General features: G+C 43.2%; 1 long non-coding RNA gene across 1 annotated transcript; it reads right to left on the bottom strand.

The window, feature by feature from the left end:
- Positions 1-13,284: 13,284 nt before the first annotated feature.
- On the bottom strand, positions 13,285-15,105 carry LOC112939846 (uncharacterized). The gene is made up of 3 exons (XR_010734258.1): positions 14,924-15,105; positions 14,095-14,143; positions 13,285-13,442 (listed from the first exon to the last, which is right to left on the bottom strand). It is a non-coding gene; the product is annotated as an uncharacterized lncRNA (long non-coding RNA).
- Positions 15,106-15,433: the final 328 nt, after the last annotated feature.

Here is a 15,433-nt window from a genome sequence, read left to right as displayed (position 1 = left end):
TACCACTCTATATTAAGACATTAAAGCGAGTAAAATATATCAAACAAGAAGCTTAACATATCTAAAAAGCAATAAGATCTCAACATAAAGGGCAGATCTAGCATATCAATTAAGCACATGAAATATAAGGCTAAACCAGGTAAGATCAGCTGAAACCCCGATGCTACTCTAATCAACAACCAAGAAGCAGGCTAGAAACCATAGTTCTAAACACGACTTATGAGGTCAAACACAACTGATGCAGCCATAAGTATGAAAAGAAAGACAATATCTAGACAATCAAGCTATTGGAAGCTTCATAGAGTGGTAGATATCCTATATAATCTAAGCCAACGTCGATATGTAACATAATCGGCTGCTCCCTAGCGATAGATATTAGCCGACTAGAGGTTAGATAGCGATATTGTCAGAGATTATATAAGATATATGATAACTCGACAACTTACATGAACAAGATTAGAGTATCATAAAGATGTAAGCACTAATCCCGAGAACGCAAGCCGCCATAACAAGTTTTACCTCTTAGTTGAAGATCGAAACCGATGCAGCTCAACCCGAAAGCAAGAACTCGTCGAAACAAAACGAAAGTAAAAGAGTGGCGATGCGCCGAGATTGTTGTTGAACGTGTGTTGTTGTATTACATGGTGTCACACCCTAAAAATCCTAAATGTATAAATTGTTGTTTAATTGGAATTATTAGAATTTATTTTAAAAGCCTAGAAGAGAAGAGCTAATTTTAATTAATAAATTCCAATATAAAATGGGGCCAGATAAAATTTTATTAAATACTTTGCTTAATTCTATAATTCCTAGATTTTTCTGGGATTTATTTGAGCTAAGGAAGTATTTTTAATAAATGGAATTGCATTTCATGAATAATTTAAATTGAAAAAGGTTTTTAAAAGTCTTCTTTTGGCTTTGGGCCATCGGCCCAAAACCCTCTCTCTCTCCCCCCAGCCCAAGTCGGCCCAGCCCGCAGCCGCAGCCGCTCGCGCGCGCGCGTCCGCCCGCTGACAGGTGGGGCCCACCTGTCGGACCCGTCATCTACCTCCGGCCGCCGCCGCCCGAAACCCTAGCGCCGCGCCGCCGTTGTCTCCTTCTAAATTCGGCCGCGTCTTTCCCGATCCGGTGAAATTGATTGAGGGGAAACAATCTTCGGGATCTCCTCTACCTTTTCTCTTTTGGAATCATCGGCTAAAATCGTTTGGAAATCCGTGGATTCGAGGTCGAATCGGATCGGTCTCTTTCCTCCGAACCCCGATCTTTCCTTCGCGTCGCCGGTCGCCGTGGGCCTTCGCCACCGCCCTCCAACCCCTTTAAAAGGATCCCCGGTGTCTCCGCTACCCGTCGCCACCCTCGCCTTCGTCTCTCGCCGTCGGAAGCGCCCTAGCGCCGTGTAACCTCGTGCCGTTGTCGTCGCCGCCGCTCCAGCCGTGCGCCGCCACCGTTCCGGTCGTCATCGTCGCTCGGGGAGGTCGCCATCGTGGTCGCCAAGTTGCCGCCGTCCTTGTCCGCCCCTTCGCCATCGCTGTAGACCGCCGGAGCACCGCCGTCGTCGTCGACTCGAAGACCGTCGCCGCTTCTTCCTCATCGTCGTCGCCGTCCGTTCATCTTCCGCCGACGTTTTGGTCATCGGTGAGTTCGCCGCGTCGCGCTCTACGTCCTGGTGCCCTCCGTTCGTGCCGAAGCGCCATCGTTCGCCGGTGAGCTTGCGCGACCGAGCCGCCGAGCCGCCGCCGGAGGTGACGTCGCCGCTGACGTCATCGTGGCCGTCTGCCGTGAGCCGCCGTAGACCCGAGCGATCTCGGCCGTCCGTTTTGGATGGATCGATCTCGGCCGTTCGTTCCCGTGAACCGCTGCCGTGCACCCGGTCCACCGCAAACCCTAGCCGCTGACGCAATAAACCCCTTTTTCCTTTTCAAAAATAATTCATTATTGCGTCATAATTCAATTAAAATCCATATAAGTGTTTTAATCCGATTTAATCTTTAAAAATTCATAACTAATTCATCTTAGCTTGGATTTAGTTGGTTCAAGTCTCTAAATTTTTCTAAAATTGAGATCTACATGTTAAAAATATCCACATGTACTGTTCATGCTTGTTTATGTGCTGTTTTGGTGATTTTGCTCTTTTCTGCTTAGATTCCGACGTTTCCGGAGAGTCCGTTTTCGCAGGAGAAGAATTTGAAGAGTTCCAAGGCTAGCAAGGCAAGTCACACAGATCCCAAACAACCCTTTTGAGCATGTTGATCCCGTTTAAAGCTATTGTTTCTATTCAACTATTGCATTTATTTTCGAATGTCATTGGGTGGAATTAACCTATTGTTTGTTATAGCCCTTTTGTTCTTGATTACTTTATTCCTTGATACCTTGGGTTAATATAACTTGACTAGTTGAGCTTTATATATATTGGTTCAGCTAGATATTAGATGTGATTGCTTAGCCATGCTTAGAAACATTAGCACATTATTGGGATAACTTATAATTCATTATTATTTAATGATGATTTTATGTTAGTTCACGATGGTCAATCGTGATTGGTTAATTAATTACTTGCCAACTAAAACTTGATAATGGTGGGTTGTGAGCACATGGTTTTGACAGTCGTGCTCATGACAATTAAGGACCGGTTCACGAGTTTCGGATGTGAAACATTAACCGTGCCAACCACAAGCCAGCGTGGGCAACGGCTTTACCTTTTGTATAGCATGGTTTATTGCGGGGCACCAGACTGAGAAGTGGCGGAGATAAGCCCACAGGGGTCGCTGGGGAGTCCATGCGTTGTTTATAAGGGGGTGATTATGATCCAGGAATGGTGCGCTGCGGTGGAGTGTGTTATGCAAGGGGTATTGTCACAGCTCCTTTCCGAGGTACCGTGGTGGTATTGAGGCACATGGTGACATGATGTGGGGCTGTGTCTTGTGGGTACAGTGGTACACCTCTGATCAGAATAAAACTATTCGAATAGCCGTGCCCGCGGTTATGGGCGGGTCTAACAATGTCTTTCGTGATTAGTCTCACACCTCTCATCGTAATAAAAGATGCTATAATTGGTAATAATTTGATTAGCTCCTGGTTTGGAATGGTATATTCCTGGTTTGGAGATTGATCTGTACAGCCGGGTATGGTTGTTCAGAATGGTTGGGCCTATGCAACAGGGTATGTTGTATAGCGTTGGTTTAATATTGTTTAATTATTACTTAACTGTTTTATTAAAATTCTCAAATGTTTGCTAAATGCTGCTTTTGCAAATGAAACCCTACTATGCCATCCTTTGGTATCCTTGTGCACTTGCATATTTGCTGCGTGGCTTGCTGAGTATGTCATATACTCACCTTGCAATCATTCATCAGAGGAAGAGTTCTACAATGATGCTGATGGTGTGGAGGATTAGGTGTAGCCCTGGTCAAGCTGCCTGTGGAGTGGAGTCGTCTGCGCCGTTTATCTTATTTTCCGCTGCTTAAGATCTTTATTGATTGAGAGGAACTATCTACCTCTGTAATGACATTTTATACGCTTATTAATTAGAGTAATAATTGTACTCTATTATCAATTTGTTATTGTGTGCCTCGGCTGATTCCTAGACGAGGGTTCACACACATGTAAGCGTTTGGAATTTTGGATAGAAATTCCGGGCGTGACACATGGGGCTCGAGATCTATTTATACCCGAGATTACAAAACATGTCCTTCTCGGACACGACTCTTATCTCTAACAAACTCTAAGATACCATAAGTCTTTGCGGCAGACTTTTGCCCAGACTTATCTCCAAGGAAATTACGTAAAATATCCTAATTAATAGATACAATTGCCTTCTCAGGACTCAATCCATGTCTGGCAGTCCATATGAAGCATATTAACTCATCCCGATGACGTGTATCATGTTATATTGTCAAATTCGGCTTAATCGGCTACCTTGTCCGACTCGAACTCGGCTGTCTTTGATCGTAGCCGATTTGGACTTCAGCTGAATCTTGCTCTGTTTCCGAAACGATCTTTGTCTTCGATTCCGCATCGATCTAATCTTCTTCTTCGATACTCAGATTACCAAATTTGGTCGTTAACATCCTGGTACTTTGAGAAGCCACCCCTGGCTGCCGAGTTCCTCACGACAGCCCGTCATGACCATACAACCAGGGCTAAATACGGAGGAATACCCTCCCCAGGGAATTAACTTAGGATTATATATAGGCGTGGACGAATACCTGTACTGAGCTGTCACCATCAGCGGCCCACCTCTCATCCGCAATATATAACCCCAAATAATGATATCCCGTAGTCTAGACACCACGTCTAAACTACCAGATACTACTCTAATATCATCGTCATGACATAGAGTAATTGCATAAGCAAACATTATACCCGCACGAAAGCATCTCCCAGATAAGCTAGCCGTATATTCATGTAAAGTAGGTACTCATATACTCGGAAAGTATTTCAATACCTTAAATGTATTTAGAAGAGTATTCTAATAATAGTACAAAGCTTACAAAAGAGAAGAGAAAAGCTACTAGAGCCATACCCGAACTCTTCCGAAGGCTTTCGGACTCCGATTTCTACTCTATTTCTATTCCACCAGCTAGATACTACAAAACTAAACTTGAGAGAAATAAGAGAGCTAATTGCTTGAGGTGTGTGTGTGAAGTGAGGAGGTGAAGTCCTTATATAGGCAGGTAATGACGGTTGTGATGGTTGGAATGGTCGGTAATAGCCTCCAACCGTCATTGGGGCTTCATCTCAACCGTCCAGCCAAAACCTAGATCCAACGGAGGCGAGGGTGGTTTGGCCGAACCTGGGGCCACCCCAATCTAGCCCAATTTCAGCTGGCGGCCTCCTCCGTTGTTCTTCTCCGTAGACTTGTGAATTTTGGCCCAGTTTGTCATGTCAGTTCTGAGTTCTTGACCCATTTATTCATAAGTCTGGTTCCTGACATCGTCCGATTGATTTATCATTTGCGTTGATGTCGATTCTCCTCCACTTTATTTTCATTCTCTACAAAAAGGTTAGTATACCTAATACTAGTGGAATATTATTACTCTAACACATTTATGCATTGTAAGCATCACTAGCTCTCTCCTATTTTGGTAGTATTGACGGTCGAAACTGATCGATAACGACCGTCAACACCGACTCGGTTGTTGAAGTGGCTGGCGCCTACGGAGACTACAGCGCACGCGTTTCAGCGGGCTTTGTGCTTAGCCTGCTTCAGGAGCATGGCTGCGACCATATTAAAGATTTTCCTGAGCTATTGAAGGGGGCTTGGCTCGAGAATTCCCAGTGCTCCGGGGCGGCCTTGAGGGCCTTCCAAAAGGACTTCTGGGAGGATGGCGGCAAGGATTGCACGAAGACCCGGCTTCGCGAACAACTTGAAAAATTGACGAAGGATAAGGAAGCCGCTGCCACCAACCCCAGGGTGGACCCTAGGCCGTCGGAGCCAAGCGATGAAGACCGAGACCACCCTGAGGTGTGAGGCCCTTCACCCTAGTGTTTTTTTTCCTCCTTCGCCTTTTTAGGCTTTTTGGTAGTTTGCTCATGTATATAGGTGCCTTACATGTTCGGCTGGGAGCCGTTGCCGTATTGTGGCCATTATGACCTTAATTTTATTAATCAAAAGTTAGTATTTCGCCAATCGTATGTTTTCACTGGAATGTGGGATTGATTTTGCTGGTATTTCTCCTTTTGCACTGTTCCATTATGCCTTGTTGGCAGGTTTGCGGCCGAAAAATATGCGATCGGCCTCCCTCTGGGGATTGGCGAGATAAAAATGAGAAATTCATGGTGGTGAAGGGTTTTCCGACGACCAAGTTTCCTTTTCGGCCCGTTTACCACGAGATGTTAATAAACGGCAACAGCTACAAGGTTATAAGTGTTGCCAGATGGATGCGCGCACACCCAGGTCGAACTTTAGAGGACTATGACCGTTATCGTGTGTCGTGCCGCGAAGATAGCACCAATTTTTGGTGAAACTTTAAGAGGTCGTTTCGCCAAGAGACTTGAACGATTAGAGACTTGAACGGTCCAATTCCGAGTTCAAACGACCAAGTTATGGCCATTTGAAGTTTATATGCTCTTTAAGTGAATATTTGCGAATTTCTTCATTTAAATTTTAATTTAAAAAGGGGTTTATTGCGTCAGCCGAGGGGAGGTGTGCGCGGATCGGGTCCACGGAAGTGGGGCCCACGCAGCAGCCTCACGGTCCACGGTGGACCAGGTGCACCCGGGCTCACACCGGCCAGTGCCGTGGGCCCAACGCGTCAGCCGCACCTGAGGGCGCGGGCAGCTGACGGCCGGGCCCCACACGGCGGCCATACAGCGCGCCCGAAGGCGGCCACGTCGGCGCGTCCGGTGGGAGGGCGCCACTATAGTTGCCGACGGCGACCATAGGCGCGACGGAGTGGCGGCCGAGAGAGGGGAAGGGAAGGGGGAAAAGAGGAAGCGGTCCTCGGCTCACCCCAGGAGACGGCAGTAACGGAGGAGGCAGCCGGAGCGGAGAAAGGTGGTGGCGTGGCTCGGGTCGACGGGGACGGCGGCGTTCCGGCGGTCGGCGAGCTCGACGAGGCGGTGGACGGCGTCGGTGGCGAAGGGAGTGATGCCGAGGTCGGAGGAGGTCCGTGGCAGTGATGTAGGGCGGCCGGAGCTCGGCGGTGATGGTGGAGAGAGCGAGTGAAGGCGCGGGCTCGATTCCGACGGGGAGAAGGGGCAGCGGGTGGCGGAAACGGTGGTGGGGAGCTCGGGGGGGGGGAGGGGAGATTAAATAGGATTGGGGGTGAGAGAGGGGGCCGGGAGGGAAAGGAAAACAGCCGAGAGTCCCGGTCGGCATCAATGGCGCTGGCGAGATTTGCTGGAGCAAATCCGACTGTTTGAATGTGGGAGGGGGAGGGGAAAATGGGGGAAAAGGAGAGGGAATCGGGGGGAATATTTCCCCCATTCAATTTCACGCGGGGGCGGCTAGGCACTGCGGATTTGGCGGCGGCGGCGGCGCTAGGCGCGGGCAGGGGCGGAGGGAGCGGCGGGAGGAGGGGGATGATGGGTGGGTCCCGCCCGTCAGCGAGGGTGGCGGACGGGCCCACACATCAGCGGCGCTCGCGCGGGGAGGGAGGGGGAGGCCGAGTGGGCCGCGGGGAGAGGAGAGATGGGGGAGGGAGTTGGGCCGGATTTGACCCAAGAGAGGGGAAGGGATTTTAGGGTTTTTCTTTTTATAAAATCATTTTAACTTTGTTTATTTCTTAATAATTATTATTTGTGCTCTGAAAATTCCACTAAAATTTGATTACACATTTTAGGCTTTTAGGAAATATACAAAAATCCTCTAAGCCTTGTTTGACTTTTAACTTTGCACATTTTAATTTTGGAGGCTTTCACTAGAAATTTAATTATTCTAGGCATAATTTAAAGGATATATTTTAGGATCGTTTTGGGACGTGACACTGACGATCTTCTTCGGTGGCATCAGTGGTTTCACTCACTCTCAGTGTTTCGGTCGGAGGTCCCCACGGATGGCTCCAGCTGTTGTCGAATGGACAACTATGTCACGCCGAAAGGCGTGATTCTCTCGACAGTGGTTGGAAGAAAAGAACAATTGTATTGCTTTTTGAAAATTTTTTGGATCCCCCAATTGCAGTTCAATCTACTAATGTCCAGATTATGACATAAAAACAACAGTCATACTCAAAAATTCATATATCCTAAACAACTAAAGATAAAATTGCGCCCTCTGGTCAGAAGATAGGTCTATGAATTTTCTACAACTTCCTAGTTATACACTTTCGTAGAAAACATCATTTAGACCCCCGAAACAACAAAAAAACCGAAACAATGCAAATCTGCCAACGGAGGAGAACTACCAAACCGAGCCACAACAAACAAAAACCCTTCTCTAACCTTTGTTTACCACGAATTAAACCACTAAAATCACCCTAGAACAACTGATACAACAGGGGGGGTAAACCTCACATAGGGTTTTCCTTTCATATCCCGTGGGAAACGGCGGGGAAACTCCGATCTAACCCATCATTCTTCTCTTCTCCTCCTCCTCGTTCCGTTTTTCCACTTCGCTTCTTGATCCAAGCTATGAAGGTGCAGATCTACGGACAGCAAGGTTTGATGGAGAGGAGAGGGAGAAGAAAGTACGCACAGGAGAGGAGTGGAGGGGGAAGAGGCGCCGCGAGGGGGAAGAGGGAATCCGGCCCCTCCTCCTCTAGGGTTTTAGATGGGAGAGGAGTGATTGGGTTCATGGGCTTTGGCCCAGGTTGGCTTGGCCCACTCCTAAGACATTATTTATTTAACTAAATGCTACCATGATATTATAAACCATCCCGAAGCCGACACTAAAATGTTTCTTTTCAGGGTATTACAGGCAGGTTCCAGTTTGTTTTGGTTTCGAGTTGTTTTGTCGGATTTGAATATTTCCTTCGGGGATTTGACTTCTAGATGGTTTCTATGCGTATGGATACTGTTGTTATACTAATGTGAGTCAAGTTGGGATGAACTTGTACTCGGAATATGGTTTCTTTGTTGTTGCATGTGCAGGTGTTGCTTAAGGCCTCAGGAGAGTGTTGCCGGTGATAGATCGGAGTCGACCTGGGAGAAGTAGACGTCGAGGGATCAAGAGATCACGCGGGATACTAAAGGCTAGAGGATAATGCACGTGGTGATGAAGATTTCATAGGGTATACAAGTGGATTGTGTACATATGGAAAGAGGAGTCGAATTTGGAGGAGAGTCCGAATTCGGGAAGATTGAAAGAGATAAGGAAATGGATGAGTTGGATACTTGCAAGAGAGGATTTCCTACGTGGATAGGAGTCCTAAGTTGTGTTAGATTCGTGGGCTTTGCACAGCCTACCTCATGTATAAATAGAAAGGGAGGTTGTGGTCTCCCAGTATCAGTTTTAGTGAGATACAAGTTGAGAGAAAGTTAGGGTTTTAAGTTTAATTCGAGATCTTGGTGAGGAGTGCTATAGTTGCACTTCGTAAACACTAGTTGATGCAATAAAGTCGAAAAGTTCTAATCTACATTTCGAGTTTGTCATCTACCGGTGTTTCTGGGTCCCGACGGTCTAACCGCAGGCAGGGCGGTGGTCTGACCGGTGGGAGTGCAGCAATCTGATCGTAGGTGTGCACACGGTCTGACCGGCGAGAATACGGCAGTCTGACCGGCGGTGATTGAGCGGTTCGACCGGCGATAATCAACTTCGTTCGAGGTAATCTTTTATTCCGCAAAAGATTTTGGGTTTTTGGTTTTCCCTACCATTCACCCCCCTCTGGTAGGTTTGTCTGGCCTTGTTCGATCCTACAATATAGCATATCTACCACTCTATGATTCATCCAATGACTTGATTTTCTAGATATTGTTCTTCTTTTCATAGTTATTGCTACATCAGTTAAGTTTGATCTTATAAGTCGTAATTAGAATATCAATCTCTAGCCAGTTTATTGGTTGCCGATTTGGGTTTCATCGGGGTTTCAGCCGATCTTACCTGATTTGGTTATTTTGTTTACTTTAGGTTTACTTAATATGCTAAATTTGCCATTTATATCAAGATCTCACTGTAATTAAATATATTAAGCTTGTTATTAATCTGTTAATCTACTTTAACACTTGATTAATCCATGTTTAATGTATTTTGTCTATTTTGATATCTTAGTGGTATCGGAGTATTAGCCGATACATGTTAGATCTGCAACATCGGCTATGCTATCAACATATATAATCTTTATATTAAAGTACTCTTAGACCTAAGTGATTTATACTGTCTCGGCAATCTATCCGATCTATCCCAATCACTTAGTTTAAACATATTTTGATACATAGATTATATACTGTTGATATCTACAGCCGATTGACTATATCTAACATTCTTTTTGCTTTATATTTCATTGCTGATCTAATTCACGTTACATCGGCTAGGTTACAAACGACACGTCATCGGCATGTGGCCAATCGGCTATCGTTTATGGATTTAACTTTGTTTCTTTCTTTGTTTTTTGTTGGTTGCAGGATCAAACCAACTGGCACACCTTGAACCCAAAAGCAAGATTTAGGACCTGCACTAGAGTTAAGCAGATCTCTCAGGCCAGTGTGTGTTTTTGCATCAACAATACCATATTTTATTTTATTATATGAAAGTATTGACCATCAAATATTATGATTTAAGGACCGTCAACAACACCCCCACACTTAACCTTTGCTCGTCCCGAGTGAAGGCTATGGACTATACAATAGGATTATGACTTCCTTACTAATAATCATACAAACAAATTATTCAAAGCCATACTTGTACTTGTGGGTCTTTATAGTGTCTACCATGCGATCCCGTGCAATTGAGAAATGGAATAGTCTTGACTCAAGTCACCCTAACTTTTCATGAAGATCAACTTAGGGTTTTTTCAAGCAGCACAAAATTATAACTTTGCTTTACTTCTCAATTGATTCTCTCAATCACTTAAGATGTATGATTCCTCACAAAGGTATATGATTGTGCCTTTTCTTTTCCTACCATCTAATAAGGCTTATGTGGAGCTCAGGGTATGGAAAAGAGTAGAGCATTACTCGCATCACATATATTGCAAAGTCAAATAATTGATCTACAAAAATACAAGACATACTTTCTGGTCAAGAATGTGCATGTGTACGTGTATGGTAAATTTGTGCGTGGAAAAAGAAAAATACTACTACTAATAATAACTCCTTTTGTATACATCTTCCTCTATTTATTTTTCTTTTGAAATTTGAGAAAGTGCATGTCTATCTCTCTTTTTTTTTCTTTGCTTTCTTTTTTATCATCATGCTCCATTCTTGTATGAGCAAGACTTTTCTTTCTTTCTTTTTGCATAGCCATGCCTCTCTCTCTTTTTTAAGAACCTTGAAGGAAGAGGCATAAATGACATGGAGTATTTATTTTGTGGATAATGGATGAAATGAATGACAAATGATGAATGCTAACTTCCAGTGTAGAAATTTAGCATAAGTGCGTGTATGTGGAGTGTGCGTGATCTTGACCATGAATGTATGATAAGCATTTCACAAGGGTCACAAAACTTGACAACGCTCAATGTAATAACAAGCAGCATATGTAGCAAGCCAATCATGAATGATCAACCTATGGCTCTAGTGGGAATAAAAAAAATATCAATGATGAGTTTAGCATCGTTATGTTTTTTTTTATAAAATTCCCAAGTGTGCAACATGAAGAGCAGGATTTCTATCATTAGACTATATCTCATTCATCAATTACCTAGATGGCATGGGGTCCCTATTGGATATATCACCACAAGCAACAAGTAATGAGCTAAGAATAATAGGCTTGCATGTCATTTTCAGAGAGACCATAAACTCTAATTGTACCATCCCTAGCTTGAGTTTAATTATCTTCGATATGTTAGAATTGATAATCAAACTAAACTCAAGATAGAATGGATGTCCAAATGAATAATGTGCAAACTTGCGCTCTGTAAAAAACAGAGGACGATTCATGTTAGAGGTAGTTCAGCCGAACTGGAGGTTTGGTTGACCCCTTATTGGGTCTGACTGCGTCAATTTTCCTTGTGTGGTTTGTCATGGCTCATCACTTCTGGGGTGATCTTGCTTTGATTACGGCGTTGATGTGCAAGATCACCCCCACACTTCTCTTTGTACATGGGACTCTTTGTTGGACACAAAAAAGAAAAACAAAGACAAGAGTGAAGCAAAAATGACTCACTTGGTTGGAAGACTAAGGAGCCAAATTTATTTTATGTTATTTTATTTTTATTTTTTATCTTTTTTTTATTTTATGGCCACAATGGATATGGTGGGTATCGTAGCAGGATGGATATATGAGGCGAGGATACACAAGATGTTTGGGATTCTTACCAAATATATCTTACCAAGCTTAGAACCGAATCGAATGCAACAAGTTTTGCATTTGTTCTGTTTGGTTCCATGTGCATCTCTTTCCTATGAGGCCAAGGAGCGTGATATATGTGTTTGAACTTATTGTACACTGCTGTTGATTGTCATTTTATTCCCTACAAACGGTTAGTGGACAGTAAATACCCGAGAGACTATAAATAATTGAAAAGATTTTATCATAGCCTCAAGATTAGTTGTTCACATCCACGCTAAAGAGAAATTGTATTCAAAACTTAAGAAGCGTCGAGCCCAAAAGTTTGCCATTTATTTTTTTTTGAGAGACACTTCTTTTGTTCTTGAAAACATTTTTTTTTAATTTTTTTTGTTCACCAAATTTTTGTTTAAGCAAAATCTCATACAGGGCTGATGTAAAATTGCATGAACATAATCAAAAGATGGTGTGCTCCTCCTTTGCATGTTAGCAATTTACTGATTTGTTTCCCGGGCCCTGACTTACCTCCAATGAGAATTGAACTTGAGGACTCACCTGTCAGTTTGAAAACTTTCCTGTAGGGGTTAGTCCACAGAAGATATATATCCAATGTCGATGAACATATTAACTCTGATGGTTCATTAATCAATCTCAACTCCATGTCTAATTTGATTAAAGCAAACAATTTTAACCTAAGCACCATGCTTAATTTAAAAAGTCTATGGAAATACCCAAACCAGAGTATATGAAAATAGACAAGGTAAACATAATCATGTATGATCAAGCCATATTCACATGGTGATATTATTGAGTAAATGCTTGGTGAACCTTGTTTTATCTTTCGCATACCTGAGTGTACTTACCGCCAACATGATGGATATATTGGAATCTTTGGGGCAGTTGCATGGTCACATTTGATTGTAGATTTCTCCTCCATCTCGTTGCGGATTATAGCGGAGGAAGGCACCTCGACCATGCCAACTCAGGCGAGCGGTTTAGTCATGCACACACGTCGGGTGCAAGAACCTTTTGCCTTGAAGGTATGATCCGTTGGCACAATATTGTAGAGATGTAGGAAGCATCTCTTTTTTATTGGCAAATGTGCAACTGCGAACTGGAGCAAACGCCGCCTAGAAAAAGAAGAGGGCATCTCCTCTTGCTTGTATAAGTGTAGATGCTGCGGGAGCGAGAAGTTGTGCACCACTAGGAGTGGATGAAAGCTAAACCAAGGCGACACATAAGCTCAAGAGAGAGACTGGGTGTAGCTAGATACAGCCTGTAACACCCTAGAAATCTCCACAAGTCTGGGATGCCACTAAAGAACCCTATAAAAGTGCCAAAACAAAGAAATTTCAGCAGCATCTCTTTTTTAAAAACAATATAGCGGAAGCATCAATATATAGATTAAGGTTATGATACAACAACTGACTGACTTATAGGGATAGCCTCGAAAAAAAAAGTTAATCAATGGTCGATAACTCTATTATTTAATTAACCCATTATGTCTAAACACAAGTAATCTTATCAACATATTACAATAATCATGACTAAGTGAGATCATATTGTGCAACAGTGTAGCTAATCCCATCCCTTCATGCAAACATGTCACAACAAGTACCTGAAAAGACTATAAGGGGTGAGAATAAATCTCAGCAAGCAAACGGCTTTAACAACCTATTTAAACCACAGGTTTATTATATAGCTGATTAAATACCAAGTTATGATTCACATAAAGACAAGTTCAATATCCAAGGACTAAAACATCATGACATCACCAATCAAATCCATATATTCACAACTCCGAGAGAAGAAAACACTTCTCAAAGACATCTTCGATCGATAGTTTTCATAACATCCTGCAATATGTGCATATGCAATGCAATGGTATGTACTCCTGCCTTCGCACCCAACAAGGTGTGAAGCTGCATCGTATTACGACAATATACGATGATGTACCGGTACGGTCGCAACCATAGGTTCACAGCATAACTTCAAATGCAATGCAAGTGTGATGCAAATGCAGTATGAATTCCAGAGTATAACATCGAAACCACATTCCTTAGATGGAGACCAGTATAAGGTTATTATAACCAAGAGCATAAAGTATAACCATAAACAGTGCAATAACGATAAGCAATGATTCAGATAGGTAAAACCTTGCTACGACCTGTAATACTATCTTGATTATTGGTTATTGATATATAATTTTAAAGTGAAGGTAGGAAAATAACAGGTTAAAGCTGTAGCAAACCACCGCTACATTTACTTGCCTTTACCGATGACGAGATGAACTCTAGTTGCATTCCGAAGTGGTATCACCTGAATAAACACCGACTCAGCCTCAAACAACACACATATAATCATTCAAGAATCACACATTCACTTTCTATGCTGGGAACCCACCCCAAACAACATAAAGCAAATCACCGATAATCTTCCTATAAAAGCAGCATAGATTAACGATTCGATACCTCCAATTCTACATCACATAACATAGAAAAATATACCATTTCTGACATCTACAGAACAAGAGTTACAACTTTCATTTAGATAACAAAATTGAATTCTTCCATTTAGCTGGCCTAAAACATGGCACAAAACAGATAAGTGCATCTGCCCAGAAAACTATGCAACAAACATTCAAAAGAGCACTGACAACAAAATACAAGATAAAAGCTAACAATTTTTTTATGAGGTAGATCACAGCATATTCTACAACTTCTGTAAGTACAAGATTCTCTGATTCCATCATTAAGATCCTTTAAAATCCCTCTGAACCTCGACTACAGATAAATGCATCGACATTCAGACAGCCAACTTCAGAAATTGATACCTCCTAAACCACTTGATATAAAATCATGCCATCTGGTCAGAAGATAGATCTACACGTTATCTACAACTTTTGTATAGAGACTTTTCACAGGAAAACCCATTATGTTGGCCGGAAAAGCAGCCAAAACAGAACTGCGCAGGGGGCATATCAGCAAGAAAAACCTGGCTGAGGAATAAATCGGTGGATCCCAAACTTACTCACTTCCAACACTTGATCTAAACCCTAAAAGAAAACCAATACAGTGGGAAAGATCATGTATTTGATACCTAGGCCTCCTTGGGAAGCGGCAATCAAACCCCTCATTTCCTTCTTCACCTCGATTCCCTCCGCTTCCTTCTCTCCCTTTCTTCTCCTTCCCTTCTTCTTCTTCCCAGGTCTGCAGTAGGGCAGGCATGGGGGAGGTCGACCAGAGGGGGAGGTGGGCGCCCCAGGGTACCAAATGACGGCTAGGGGGAGGTGGGGGGGACCTCCTAGGGTCTTGGGGGTGTGGAGGGGGCAGCTGGGCCTTGGGCTGGCCGAAAGCTAGCCCAACTAGCGTATAACTATTGTTTTTCTTCTAATTGCAAACACCAAAAAAAAATGTAGGGAATTCCAATATATACTATACGCTATTCTTTTTTTTTCTAGGGCATTACACAGCATGTCAGCTCTCTTGCTCTCTTCCTCTTCTCCCATCTTTTTTTTCTTTTTTTTTCGTCTCTCTTTTCTCCTCTTTTTATCTTTTTTTATCTCTTTTTTTAGTAAGGTGGGACTAACACCAACTTTAAACCAAGATG

The sequence above is a fragment of the Oryza sativa genome, chromosome 8 (genome assembly GCF_034140825.1).
Source record: "Oryza sativa Japonica Group chromosome 8, ASM3414082v1".
NCBI lineage: Eukaryota > Viridiplantae > Streptophyta > Magnoliopsida > Poales > Poaceae > Oryza > Oryza sativa.
This window is presented reverse-complemented; position numbering and strand designations above follow the sequence as displayed.